A 7,915-nucleotide genomic window follows, 5' to 3' on the forward strand; every position below is an offset into this window, starting at 1 on the left:
TCTTTCCTCCATGGGCTTGGCACATTGGCTTTGCTTCCTGTGGTCATATTTTAAACAGTCCATGTTGGGACTGATAAGTGCCCCCACTGAGCCTGGGGCTTTCCATGGGCTGAGGGCTCCTTCCTCACCATTGTGATTTTCACTCTTTCAACAAACAGTGAGCCTCTATGTCATGTAAACATGGTGGCCTCCTTGCTCCTCAAGAACTGTGCTATTAGTAAGACAGGCAGACCTTGCCCATTAAACCCTGATGAAAACTGGGCCAGGCAAAGCCAAGGTTGAGTGGGCAGCTCATGGGGAAGGAAGCTCACATAGATTAGTAGTGTCTGTGTTAGGAGAAGCTGTCTGGAGAAAGTGCTGTTGGAGCTAGATGGGAAGGTGAAGGAAGGAAATGTCTGCTGTGTGGCTGACTAGCTGAGGAGAGGGGATATCAACGTGGACCTGTTGGTGTTGGGAAGGAAGCAGCTTTGCATCTTGGGTAGGTCATCCTGGCTTCTGGTTAGTGACCAGATTGGTGATAGGCAAGGGAGAAAAGTGAAAAGGTTGAAGCAGTGGGTTACTTTGATTGGCAGAGGTCTGCCTGGTAGTAGAGGAGAGTTTGGAGACAACAAAGTTCAGAAGGGAAATCCTGTCGACCATTTCATGGTTAGGAAGTGGACAACTAGAAACTGTGACTCTGGCGAAGCAATTTTTTCTGCAGCTGTGGCCTCAGAGATGGGAAAGTAGGTGTCGAGGGCCGTCAGCAGGCTAAGGAGCTCTGTTTTTTTCCGGGCTCTCAGAAGAACACACTATTCCACAGATCCAGAGATGCCCAGCAGCCTATTGTTGTTTACCTATTCTGCAAAAAGTTTTAAGTTTCCACATTTCTAGTCTTGGGTTGATGTTAAGTATTTGCCTTGACAACAAATACTCAGAACTCTCTAGGCTTCTGAGTGCCAAGCCTTTTGTGCCTGGAGTCCTGCCTTGTGGAGTGTCTATGAAGGACAGTGGGGTAGGGTGGGGGTAGGGTACCAGATTTGTATGTGAGATAATCCAACAGCTGTGTGGAGGCTGGATTTGTGGGAAGTGAGACTGAAGATGGGTAACCACTGAGAAGGTTCGTTATCTCCAGATGGGACACTAGGACCTGCAACCAAAGCTGCAGCAGGGAAGCTCAGAGGAGGGGAGAGATGTGAGGTGTGAAGGGCAGACCAGATCTGGGGGTGGGGAAAAGGGGAGAGGCAGGATGTGAGTAGGAAGATGTTGATGCTGCCAAGAATAAGGAACTGGGGTTACATTTGGAATGCAAGACCAATTTGGACATCGTGAGCTAGAGGTACTCCCAGACAACCAGGCAGTGGTCCTTGGGCTAAGTCATCAGGAAATTTAAAGTTCAAGGTTATGTTGGCATCACATGAGGAAATCATCTCTCCAGGAAAACCTGGAAGAAAATAGATACCCACAAGGAGTTAGGCTTTATGGGAAATGGTGCCTGGGAGATATGGGAAGGAGATCTACTTCTGGGAAGGAGGAAGGGTCATGAAAGTGGGGTGGAAGGAAGTAGACAGGGCATGGTCAATGGTGTCAGCCACCAGGCAAGCCTGGGCACAGAATGCTTACCTTGGACTTACGGATTTATGCCCAGGTGACCTTGGGGAAATGTTACACTGGAGCTCAAGCTGGGTTGCAAGAACTGGCCCTGAATGTAGTGGGCAGTGGAGGTCGGGAGGTCAGGGATCCTAGTGAGGAACAGGAGGTGGGGTGGAGTGAGCATTTGCAGTTCAGCAGAGGTGAAGTTGGAATTGATGACGAGAACTTTTCTAGGAAGCTAAGGGGAAAAAAAGGAAGAGAGACCCCAAAATAGAATATGCAAATATGCAGAGATGGGTGAGCTCTCTGAACAGATCTTTCTCCTGATATAACTCAGATTTGGCTGGGCTGACATGGACTGGGCTGGCACAGCTTGCTGGGCACATGGGCCTGGGTTCTGCTCTTCGCCTCAGCCCCATCTGGCCTGGGCCCCGGACCAAGCTCTCAGATCCCTACCCTGAGGTGGCTTCTTATTTCCTCTGTCACAGGCCCTCTCTGGCAGTGACTGGTGAGGATGTTGGGGGAATTTATTGACATGCCTCTCTGTTTGCCTCCCCTGACTCCCACGGTTCAGCCTTCTCTGGCTCCGGGCCATATTCATGTCAGCTTAGTTACACTGGTTCCTGTGGGTTTGGCCAAGTCTTGGTCCCATACATTTATTCTGCAGTTGCTGGTAGCAGAATTCAGCCTTCCCCAGGCTAGAAATGCCTTTTCACAGCAACCCGGGCTCTGCCTTGGCAAAGCTAGGGCTGTATGGCAATGCTCATTTGTTGGGCATTCCGTGCTGGGATTATTTGGGACCCACAGCGCCATCTCACTGAATTCTCATAACAACCTCGAAAAACTTGTACCCATTGAATTATCCTGTGCCCATGAGTGCTGCCCATTAGGAGACATGACTATGCATTGGGGAACCAAAAAGTGTACCTAACATAATTCCACCTTTACTGTCACCTAGGCTTTGTTCCCATCCCACTGTCTAGAAGCTACCTGCTGAAGAGCATATTAAACTCTTACCCTGAGAGTGGCAGTTTAGGCATGGGAGGGAACAAGTCAGACTAACCAAAGGTTAGATCACTTCCACACATGGCTTGTATTCTAGGAGACTCGGTTGTGTCTTGTTTGACATTTTATTCTATATCTGTAGACTGTGTGTGTGTGTGTGTGTGTAGGAGACACAAGGGATTCCAGAGCTGGGTTGGGGAATATTCAAGGAGTTGGATCCTACCATGCAAGGTAGCACAAGGGAAGTCTAAGAGGACTAGAATAAGCCTTTGAGGACCAAAAATCCAATTGCTAAGGGGCTAGAGGGATGGCTAAGGGGCTAGAGTTCTGAACCACTCAGGGGTCCTGAGTTCAATTCCCAGCAACCACATGGTGGTTCACAACCATCTGTAATGGGATCTGATGCCCTCTTCTGATGTGTCTGAAGACAGTGACAGTGTACTCATACACATTACATACATACATAAAATGTGTCCTGGCTTCAAAAGAGAGGACAACATCTAAAAACAACTCCCCTCCCGAAAATTTGGGGTTGAAGAGATGGTTCAGTGGTTACTTTTTTAAAAAAAATTTATTTATTTATTACATACAAGTATACTGTAGCTGCATACCAGAAGAGGGCATCAGATCTCATCACAGATGGTTGTGAGCCACTGTGATTACTGGGATTTGAACTCAGGACCTCTAGAAGAGCAGTCAGTGCTCTTAACCACTGAGCCATCTCTCCAGCCTCAGTGGTTATTAAGTATTCAATTCAAAATAGTCTGTAAGTATAACTCCAGGGATTCTAACACCTCCAGCCTTTGAGGGCATTTGCTCGTGCGTGCACACACACACACACACACAAAGATTTCAAAGAATGTGACCTAAATTTGTCATGAAGGGGCTGTATTCTAGAAAGAGTGAATAGACAGGACTGTGTATCTTTAGAGGGCACATTTTGGACCACTATTTGGCAGTTTTCAGAGGAAGAAACCTTTGTGCAGAACTCAAGAAGATGGCAGGGGTCCTCCGTGATGGAGTACATTGCCGTCAGAGGCGTGTACTTATTGGCTGTATGGGGTCAGGAGGGCTGTGGTAAGAGGCTCCCAAGTTGGACTGCAAGCATGCCTTTTGAGTACTGCCTTTGGTCCCAAAAAGTGTGATTTGTGGGTTGTTATATTCTTGAGAAAAGATGAGTGATTTTGGAGTACCAGTCTACATGTGGTTTTCTCATTGACAGGGTCCTAACATTCCCAAGGATCGTATTGGAGCTGGGAGGGTCCCGGGACACAATCCTAAGTAAAACATAGTAAAAGCATATCCAAACAAGAAGAAAATGCAGAAGGTGGAATGAGAATGCTTTATTCCAGCCCAGAAAAGAGCTAGGTTAGGCAAATAGCTACCTTATCTCTTCTCTTTCATTTTGTGAATAAAGAAACCATGGTGGCTTATACTTGCAATCCCAATACTCAAGAGGCTTAAAGCAGGAAAACTTTTGTACCAACCTGGACTACAAGAGAGTAAGACCCTGTCAAGAAAAAGAAGAGGAGGAAGAGGAGGAGGATGCAGAAGAGGAAGTGGAAGAAGAAAATGATATGGAAAAGAAGAGGAGGAGGAAGAGAGGAAGGAGGAGAGAGAGAGAATCGAATCAGAGTTGGCCTGGGAAAGGGCATTGCCAAAAAAACAGCTCCAAGCTGAGATATGAACCTTCCAGATCCATCTAGTCAGGAGATTTTGTTAGAATTGATGCGCCCCATGTGACATCATGTGATTGTATCTGTTCCAGGCCCTGGAGACCACAACTGGAGGCTCAGAGATGGGTCTGAGGCCTGAGAATGGGCTGGAGGGAGGAGCTTTCTCTGCAAAGGTTTTCAAGTTTCAAGTCCTGTTCCTAAGATTTGTCTACTCTAGAGTAGACACCAGGTGGCGCTCCCACCACAAGCCCAGTGCTATCTAAGGATGCTGAGCTGTCTCACCCTGACTGCCCTAACGGAAGGTGAAATAGTCTAGCTCTTCTCCACCTGTCCTCACTAAATATCCCTCTATGGATTTTTCACATTTTGATCTTACTGAGTTTTTAACAATTTAGGATAGAGATCAAATAAATGTTTATGGTGACAGGTTGGCAGTGGGCAGTGCAGACGTTGATTTTGAAGTCTTTCAATCAGAGTTGGTAGCTGGTAGGGCCTGACGTGGCTTAGGGGGAGGAAGCAGGAGCTTGAGAACACGCTGGTGAGGGTTCAGGGATGTGTGTAGTGGTGAGATATGGCACTGGGATCTGTAGAGCCTAAAGAGGTCTGCACTCCTTCCCAGGCGACCTAGGCTCTCGGTGTTTGCTATATGGCTACAAACAAAGGTAACTAAAGCTATGTGCCACGCTTGTGAGACGGACAGGCATGGTGTGCAGAATGGTCCAGATGTGGCCTAAAACCCGTTTTTTTTTTTTCTTAAGACTTTAGATTTTATTTATTCTGTGTATATGGTGTTTTGCCTGCTCAAATGTCTGTGCACCATATACATGCAGTGCCATCAGATCCCCTGGAACTGGAGCTATAGCCAGTTGTGAGCTGCCATGTGGGTGCGGGAACAGAATGCAGATTCTCTGGAAGAGCTCTTGACCATTACACCATCTCTTACGCTCCTAGAACCTGGCATCATGCATCCGTGTTAACTTTTTTGGATCATTTGGTGATACTTTTATTTGATTATCTCTTTAAACCAGAAAGTTTGAGCAAAGACTTAAGTTTCAACTTCACTTGAAAAGCCAGACGGTCTATCTCCTGTCTTTTCTGCGGCCCCCATTGTCTGGGGCTGAGTAGCAGCTGTCCTGTAAACAGCATTCCAGAGGCCCAGCCCACCCATGACCTGCCTGGTCTGTGTGCCTCTGACAATTAGGGGTCATGAAGCTGGGTAAATAGTTCCTGTTGTTAGAGGCAGGCCCGGGTGGAGACTTAATGGCAGGGATAGAATCTCCATGAGGAGGCTACTCAAAGGACTGGAGCTACTAATAATCCTGAGAATTTAGATTCTTAGATTGTTGTATCTCTGAAAACTAGAATGCTTGTCAGCACATGTGTATGTTATGTCTCCTCACTGAATCCTTGGGCCTCTTGTTGGGGTGGGTCATACTTGCAAGGTCATGCCATGGAATCAAGGCTGAGGAAAGCTTGGGAATGGAGAAGCAAACTGAGTTTGGCCCGAAGGATAAGAGGCTCTGTTGGAATATTGTGATGGACGCCAGGACCTCTGCTGGTTCTGGTCGTGGAGCTCCAATCTGTATGTGTCCAGATCCTTTGATTTCTCAAGGACACTTTTGGATTTGGCTGCACCTCCTCTGCCCACTGGGTGCAGGCCTGCATCTTTTCAAGTAGTCTTGTGTCCCACTCCTCCAATCCGGGAGTCATGTGAGGGAAAGCAGAGGTGTGTCTCCCCTGCAGACTTATCATCTGCATCTGTTGCTTCTTCTTCTGGTCCATTTCCCATTGCTGGTCACTAGTGGGGAGCATGCCTTGGTTCATTTGGATTCTAATGAGGCAGGCAGGCCCATCTCCACCTATACTATTTTTATTTCCCTGTGTTACTTGAGTCATGAACCCTCAAGCCATTGCTGATACCTGTTCCCTTCTGTTGCTTTCCCCCTCTATAGGACCAAGGAGCAGGCTGCCATCTGGCCTGGCCCCTTGTCCCAGGTCTGTCTTGGAGAAAAGACGGCCTTCAACACCACTTCTCACTCTAGCATGCAGCCTTGGAAAAATGCTTTGGCTTCTACCCCTACTTTCCATCTGTTCCCTATTGCTTAGGAGGCTGAGTCTGGCCCCTGGCCTGCCCTTCTGCTCAGCACGTGGTAACCTAGCTCTGTCTGGTCCTTCTTAGGATTGTTTGGACCCAGACTGCAGCCAAGCACCAGAGGCAGCAGTGTGAAGGCACATTGCCCTGATGGAAGCTAAGGTGCTGGCCATAGAGAGACCACCTGAGTTACGGTCCCAACGCTGTCTTTATTTACCCGAGTGAGTGTAGGTATATTTTATCACCTTTCTATGCCTTAATTCCCTTGCTTATAAAGAGAGATGAGCTAGCACCTAGCTCCCAGGATCACAAAGTCAGTGTTAAAATGAGGCAATAAAATGTACACAGCATGGATTAGTAACCACACTGTTGGCAATTGTTATTAGAAAACTTGGCTTTCTGTCTCCATTCACTCATTTCCAATTGATCTCAGACCCTTGTTGTCCTGGATGCCTCAGTTTCTTCCCTAAGATGGAGTTATGCTTCCTCACTCAGAGGGGAAAAAATGTAGGTCTGGCAGGAATGATGTAGGCAGAAGTGGGTTGCATTTTATGAGTTACTATGCAAATGGGTAATGTTACAAATTTACAAATGAAATGTTTTCATTTCAGGTGCACTTGAATTCTTGGTTCTTAAAGGCAGGGATAAGTGATTTCTTAACTTGCCCCAATCATTTATAGAAAGGAAGACACTGGACATAACTGCCCAGAAAATGAGTCACTGGGCTAGAAAGCAAGTATTCTTAGAAGCTGCTTTGGCCTGGTCAGTTTGCCAGCTTTAGGGTCATAAGTATCAGGGCATGTTCTTGAGATGTATATAGCCTTTTCTCTCTGGGGTTGTGATCCTAGGTGTCATGAAGCTATTATAGGTAAGGAAGCTAGCCCTGCAGTGTCTCTAGATCCCTCCCCACATGGAGATCTGGAGGAATCCCCTTAGTGGCTAGGGTACTCTGGGGCTTTTAGGGATGGAGAAAACAGCTAGAAACAGAATGTGTAATGTCATAGCTAAGACTCACCATATCAAAACTTTCCTGCCCATGGAGTAGTGAAGAGAGCTGGCTCTGAGGTCAGGGCATCCTGCCCAGTGTCTTTGCCTGTGTCTGCAGCATGCTCAGTATGTCTAGGTCTGTGGGTTTTGAAGGTCAAGTCTTTGTTTACTTCTGTTCCCTCTTCCTCACCTTGTCTCTTCTTGGCTCAGTACACCTTAGACTACATATACAGTAAGCACTACATAAGGACATGCTGACCTGGATGGGTTTCCCAGTCATGGCTCCCTGGGGTCCAAGCAGAGCTAGGGAGTCTTTACCATCTCTGGCCCAAGGGACATGGGAGACCCTTTTACAAAGAGCAGACAAAGTGGCTCTGAGACCATAATCCAATGACAGAGTTCTGTGGGTTGTTCAGGTGACTGCAGAGGAGCTGGGGCCTGAACCCTCTGATGGAACTACCATCGAGTCACCAGGTTGTCCTTGGTAGGTAGCTGAGCCTTAGGCAGAGAAAGAGATCCCTTCAACTGGTCTGACCTTCCCTCTCTGACTAGGAGTCTTGTGCCCCTCACTTTCTTCTCGGGGAAG

The sequence above is a fragment of the Micromys minutus genome (genome assembly GCF_963924665.1).
Source record: "Micromys minutus genome assembly, chromosome: 16".
Classification (NCBI taxonomy): domain Eukaryota; kingdom Metazoa; phylum Chordata; class Mammalia; order Rodentia; family Muridae; genus Micromys; species Micromys minutus.